The sequence below is a fragment of the Spinacia oleracea genome, chromosome 1, assembly GCF_020520425.1.
Source record: "Spinacia oleracea cultivar Varoflay chromosome 1, BTI_SOV_V1, whole genome shotgun sequence".
In the NCBI taxonomy this organism is placed as follows: Eukaryota; Viridiplantae; Streptophyta; class Magnoliopsida; order Caryophyllales; family Amaranthaceae; genus Spinacia; species Spinacia oleracea.
The window spans coordinates 30,283,804-30,290,982 of NC_079487.1; the positions used below are offsets into that span (position 1 = coordinate 30,283,804).

The 7,179-nt window shown below is 37.0% G+C and overlaps 1 long non-coding RNA gene across 2 annotated transcripts; it reads left to right on the plus strand.

The window, feature by feature from the left end:
• The first annotated feature begins 2,483 nt into the window (after positions 1-2,483).
• Positions 2,484-6,659, plus strand: LOC130466327 (uncharacterized). Of its 2 annotated transcripts, XR_008926458.1 has the most exons (8): positions 2,484-2,498; positions 2,577-2,762; positions 3,067-3,193; positions 3,758-3,924; positions 4,045-4,270; positions 4,459-4,504; positions 5,443-5,582; positions 6,270-6,659. It is a non-coding gene; the product is annotated as an uncharacterized lncRNA (long non-coding RNA). The 2 variants fall into 2 exon arrangements; XR_008926457.1 differs by having other exon boundaries at positions 3,758-4,270.
• Positions 6,660-7,179: the final 520 nt, after the last annotated feature.

Genomic DNA, 7,179 nt, shown 5'->3' on the forward strand with positions numbered 1-7,179 from the left:
TGATTGTGTTGTTGTGGGAAAAATATAACCTAATGTTATATTAAGTGTAACCGGCCAAGACCAAAGGCCTTGACCGGCCACACACCACACACGCACGCATAGCCCATGCGCACAACTCACACACCGCAGGCTGAAGCCCACAGTGCAGCCGAGCAGCATGGGCCGTGGGCCTTCCCTTTCCTCGTTGTTGTGTTGATGCGCATTTGTGCGCGCTGCCACGCCCATGCGGGTTGGCTTGCTTGCCGCGTTGCGCCTTGCGCGCATGCGCGCTTGGCTCGACGAGCCGGCAGCTCCGATGCGGCTCGTATTTGCGACGAACGCCTTACGGCTATTATTTATCGTATCGTACACGACAAATCACCGTAGTACGATACGATTATTCATTTCGCCTAGCTTACGAATATTCGCGATACGATATACGATTCTGATGCAAGGTCGTATCGTATAATACGTATTTCCAAACTAATTCCCGAAAAGTTATTTAATGAATTTCCGATTCATTTAATCCGGTGATCTGTTACATGTCATTGGTGTGACCTTATAGGTTCAGTCAAGAGTAAGTTGTGAGCCTAATATAGATTAGAACTCACTGATCGGAAGCATTGCTCCAGCTAGCTGTTCCGATCACTTGATCTTACTGAATTAATTGTTCGCAATTAATCAGAATCTTGGTATTAGACTTAATGCACCTTGGGTGAAGGACATATTTCCTTCATCAATATGGTTGACTCCAAGCGAGGCTACCTACCCATGTCTCATAAAATGACTCTAAGCAAGACTCAGTGCCCAAAAACACTGGATGAGCGTAGACGAATGAGTGGGATTTCATATGCATCATTGATTGGTTCAATAATGTATTCTATGATATGTACACGTTCGGATGTTGTATACGCACTCACTGCTACGAGCAGATACCAGTTGCTGCCAAGAATACTCTGAAGTACCTAAAAAGGCACAAAGATGATTTCCTGGTCTATGGTGGAGATGATGAATTAATTGTTAAAGGCTATATGGACGCAAGTTTCCAAACCGACAAAGATGATTTCAGATCATAGTTTGGGTTTGTCTTCTGCCTCAACGGAGGTGCAGTAAGCTGGAAAAGTGCTAAACAGAGCACCATTGTGGATTCTACAACTAAAGCGGAGTACATTGCTGCACATGAAGTAGCAAAGGAAGCTATTTGGATAGGGAATTTCATAGGTGAACTTGGTGTAGTCCCCTCCATTAAAGGACCAATAGCTCTATATTGTGACAATAATGGAGCTATTGCACAGGCAAAGGAGCCTAGACACCACCAGAGAGTCAAGCATGTACTTCGTAGATTTCACCTTTTACGAGAGTTCGTTGAAAGAAAAGAAGTCGAGATAAACAATATTGGAACTGATGACAACATCTCAGATCCATTAACTAAACCTCTCCCGCAAGCGAAGCACAACTCGCACACTGCAACTATGGGAATCAAGCATGTTGGAGAATGGCTTTGATGTCCTAAATGAATGTTTTAAAGTTTTAGAGTTTAATACTTTGTAAAACATTTTGGTTAACCATTCATATAAATGAATAGAATTCATTTTTCCATTTAATTTGTGGTTTATTAAATAATGAGTCCTTTCAATTTGGCGATATATTCAAGATAGACTGTCAGGACCAGTCATGTGACTAAAAAATGTCTATCAAGTGAACTTGAATGTCAAAAGTTGAAAATGGTCCCTGGTCGGAAGTTTTCTATAAAGGTGGACGCATAGAAAACGCTAGACGACTAGAAATGCAAGATGACTAGTAGTTTTGTTTCTTGAACTATGTGGACATGGCTAGACGACTAGATTGCGACATTATAGACTTCAAATGTTCGATTTTGGGGGAAATTATTTGTAATTTCTGTGTAGTTTTCACATAATAGAAAATCTCCCACAATATCATCTGAAATTTCAATGTTTTTATTTGGGTAAAGTCTATAATTTTTCCATTTTGTTGATTTTTGAACTAAAATTGAATTAAGCTTTTGACTGTTGATTTTACCATAATATTGTTGGCTATTTCTGTTCAAAATTTAACTTTAATGTTGAATTGAATTTCTGTTGGGGCTGAACTGACATGGGATGATTATTTTGGTGGTGGGGTTGAAAAATGTTGATATTTGGTTAATGTGTTGGAAAATTAAGCAAATTATGTGGAAATTGGGAGAGTTATGCACCTAGAATAGTTCTATCCTATTTTTTGATACAATGAGCGTCCCACTAACATGTAAATGCATCTTATAACGCTGCAGTAAAAGGTTCATATCTAAATGTAAATGTACATGTTGAAGGTAAATGTAGACTCTTGATATAACGCTGCAGTAAAAGGTACATGTAAATGTATCCACTTTCACTTTTCGTGGGAATAATCACAGAACTAGATATACTTGCTCCGTCTGAAGGGTATATCTTGATTCTTGTCTTTGTGAGATCACTCGCATTACTGCACCCGAAGCACCCTATAGTGATGAAATTCTGAAGGTATGCTATATTATGAAGTTCAATGGTTAATTTTCCTGGCTAGAAATAACATTATGTCTGCTCCTTTGGATTCTGCAGGATATTTTTGTTTAATTGTTGGGACTTTTAGTGGGCTAAGTGAGACAAATGGACCATCATTTGGAAGGAGGGTCATCATTTTGGAGACCGGAGACCCTTGCCAAATATAGATCATGTGTTGTGATGTTAGATCTTGAATGTGATGATCTTAAGTGAGCTGTTCAGGACGTTTTTCTCTGTAGCAAGGTATGTTTGGTTTGGTGATTGATTAAAACAGTTTCCCTCGTTATACATATTTGACTTGCGAAGTAATTTTCTACTGGTCTTTGTTTTATCATGCTGGCCTTATTTGGAAAAAATTGTATTGAAGTTTATCACGTGTCACTTTTGAGATAATATTTTAATCTATGTCAAAAATCAAATGGGATCACAGAGGGTATTTTTGTTTGTTTGTTTTCGGGCATGAAAAATAATTTGGAAGGAGTTACTAGATAGATGTCAGTTGCTGTTATGATTGGTTCTGTAACTTGGTATGCTTTTGTGTGTGCAGGGATGATCACCCGAAAAACGTACTGTCATCAATGAAAACAATTATGCATGTTCTTCTAGATGAAAGTGAGGATATCCATGAAGATCTTCTGCTTATTTTTCTCTCTACACTTGGACAGAATAAAAAGGTGGGAACGTTTTCTCTATCATTCACAACCTGCTCGCTAAAGAGCTTTTCCAAGTTAATTTCGTTGATTGGGAAAATTGTCCCAATCAAATGGCATTTTCGTAAATAAATGAATATTTTATTACGAAAATGCCATTAAAAGTGGGTCTAACTACAGTCACGTGCTATTTGATATGGGATCATATACAGTCAACATTATATTTTTTAAATACATCAACAATCCTGTAATATACCGTCAACTATTAAAAATATACAATAAACATCCATTAATATGTTACCAACAACTATAACTACAGTCAATCACTTACAATGAACAATATTGAAATTTAGTAATACATAATCACTCATAGAATATACAATCAACGACTAATATTAAACAATCAACACCAATTAATATACAATCAAGAACTACTAATATACAGTCAACATATAAAATTATACTGCCTATACTTTCCCAACAAAATATTTACGAATTTGCTATTTGATTGGAAAGTTTTCCCAATCACTGAGATTAACTCGGAATTTCTCCTCGCTAAAATCACAATAACTTTTTAATCATTTCCAGGGTCCTATCAGGGTATAAGGTGAAAAGTATTCGCTTTGTCCGATTCGTGCAAGAAAAATATCTCCGTACTTGTGGAGACTGATTAGTGATTACCCATTTTCCCACCAATCAGCCTGCGAGTGTGAGATGGATAGTCTCGGAATTTGATTTCTCCATCCCCCCCACAGGTTATTCATGTTTGATGTTGAATTAAGGTTTCCTATCTAGAATTTTGTGCCTAGGGACCTTTGACTTGTTATTGATAGCATGGGATATTAATGAGACTTTTAAAACTGGTAATTGGTCAGGGGAAGTTGGGGGCCTGGGGCTGATTTCAAATCTTATTCAAATTGGTTGGTTCAACAGCTTTTTTGAGCGATTCTGGTTCCGTTCATGCACAAGATAAGGGAATGGTGAAGCTTCATCATGACTTGCGATTGGGGGATCAGGATTTCTGAGAAGTCTAAGCCAATGTTGATAAAGTTGTTGACGAAGATCTTTCAGGGTTTAACCTTAAGTTTGCTGACCTTTTTGGTAAATCTCAAGTATACTATATATGCTCTATACGATATTTTGGTGTTTGTCTAATTATAGTTTCGATTTCATATGATTTGCTTTCACTACCTTGATTCATTGATGTGCTACTAATAGTTAAACTGTGTTTACGCTTCTTAGTAATTTGACATCGCTTCCTCAAATATCGTCTCCTCCTGCTTCCACAGGTTACGGTTCACTGGTTGATGAGTCCGACCAGGTTAAACTGCTCAGGTGAGTTAGCTCACTGTAATTCAACTCGTTTATGGGTCGTATTTCATGAAATTCTCGTTATTAATTCTAGGTTTTGCTTCTATTGTAAAATGCTGATTAATAGCCCGAGCGCGCGCATATTACGACTCTAGATTTCCGAATTTAGTGTCAGATTATGTTATTTATCCAGCTTAATTAGACACTGGTTTTGAAATCATAATCAAAATTTAAAGTTTTGTCATTCTGAATGTTATGGCTTAAAACCCCAATCTGACTGTAATGGTAGAACTTGGACTCGAATATGTTGATCTTGAGAAAATAAAATGGATTTGTGCCTTGTAATCCTGAAGCAAACTTGAATTAGGATTTAGGAGCTGTAGACGGGTGATACAAAATGGAGTTACTACTTAGCTACTGATTGTAATGGTGATATTCGTACTCGAAAGTTGTGGTCTTTAGGCCGTTAAGCGCTTATTTATCGAACTTGTTTGAAATAGTATGAATGGACCTTTTTCTTTTTGAATTGAAACTCTGAGTTAGAAGGCGTGAGATCAAAATTGCCCAAGAAGGTGAAATTAATACTTCAGTTGGGATTGAGGATTGCCAATCTGTGATTGAAATTTCTCTTGATTAATGCACTTTCGTTCTTTGTGGACTCCTCCCCGGGCTCAACCTTCTTTCTCGTCATCAGATTTGGATATTTCAATGGAGTTCTTACTTGTGGCGAAATTTAGGAATATCTTTAGACAGTGCTAACATGGTTGCTCGTTGATTGATAGTTATTGGTTTTATTTGCGTGCCTGTGCCTTTACTGTTATTTACACCTTTGATGTTTGCATTTTGGACTGGTGGCTAAAAGACTAGAGCACATGGCGAGATATTTCCAAAGGTTGGGCACATTTGGGTTATGGGACGGCTAATATGCACGATTGTTTCTCTTGTTTCATTTTCTGTTGTAGTCACTGGAAAGATCACACTGTCTGTTACCTTCTACGCTACTACCGGTGGAATTTCTGCCGCATTTATATCTGTCTTTTGGTCATTTGGTTACCTTAGGCTATGAGAGAAACTCCGCAAAACCGCAAATGACCCGTCAAAGGTATGACCAAAGAGAAAACTACCCTTTTATTATTATAGGCATTTGTTCACCTTTTGCAATTGTTTGTCCTTTTTTCTTTCACATTTAACATGAGTAGTCTTTCAGTAAGCATTCAAATGGTCAGATTAGATTTAGAGAATAGAATAGGACACCCTCTAATACATGTCCCCTTTTTCCACAAATACCATGTATGTAATAGAAAGCTTAGGCTCAGTTCTGGACTCAAGTTGTGAAATTCACCATAGGTCCTAAAGTACGTGTTGGTTCAATTAGGATTTCCTTCTGGGTAGTGACAGTATAAGCTGTACTGTTATCGGTTCTATTTCATGATTTCTCTGTAGTTTTATGGAGTACAACAACAACAACAACAAAGCCTTAGTCCCAACATGATTTGATGGTTGTTTTATTAACATGCAAAACTGATGATAAAATGATAAATATCGCATGGTATCCTAAAGTGAGAAGTATAATGTATTGGAACCCTAAAGTGACAACCAATGTGGAATAAAAAATGTTTGCTAAAAGAACACATACGGAGTTTGGGGGTGGGGGTGGGGGTTGGTTGTGGGTAAAAGGAAGAGTTAGAAAGTGTTCTAATTTCTTTTCGTTAATGTATATCATTTGTTAGTTTTTCTGCAATTGCAGTAACTTACATTTTGTCCAAATTTTAATTGGTTTCTTGTACAGGTGGAGAAGATGCAAGTAACATGCAAATGAAGGTGCCATGACGACTACGTGGTGGCATTTATTGGTTTATCTTGCCTGCTGGATGTAGTTACACTTTTTTCAAACTGCTTTATTAACCAAATAAAGTCGTGATCTTTAATTCTTTTATATTGGGTTAATATTGGATCCTTGGACGGAATTGGGTTGCTTCAGACTTTCATCTCACTCTTTGGGAAGTTTTATTCTTCTTACATGATGTTCTGTTTGAAATATTTTTCCTGTTGTTTTGGACTTCGGCTCATCATTCTGGGGAATGTCTTTAATACTTGCATCAACAAATCTTTTGACTGCGAGAATAACTACATATTTGTTTGTTGTAAATACAATTTTATTTAGTTGGTTTTAGCATAATCTCATGTTCAAAAGGCAATACAAATTTCACTTTTACATAATCGCTGACATTATGTACTACAAGGTCGAGTTTACCCTACCTTAGGTATGTACATTGTTGGCACTCAATTCCTAGTTATTCATTAAGTACTCCATTTATGAACATTTGAAAACGACGAATCTCGATTCCAGTGGGAGCTGAAATCGTCAAAAGGTAGAATAAAGAATACTCCGGAAATGATGATATTGTCGGAAACGGAAATATGGTTCATGACGGAAATATAAATATTATCCAAGTCGTAGATGTTGCCAGAAACGGAAACATGGCTCGTATCGAAAAATATTATCAAAAATGAAAATATTGCCGAAATCGGAAATATTGCTGGAAATGGAAATATTACCGGAATTGAAAATATTATCGGAATTGGAAATATTGCTGGAAACATAAATATTACCGGAATCGGGAAATATTGTCGGAATCGGAAATATTAACGGAAACGTAAATATTTGTTCGAATAGGAAATATATTCCGGAATCGGAA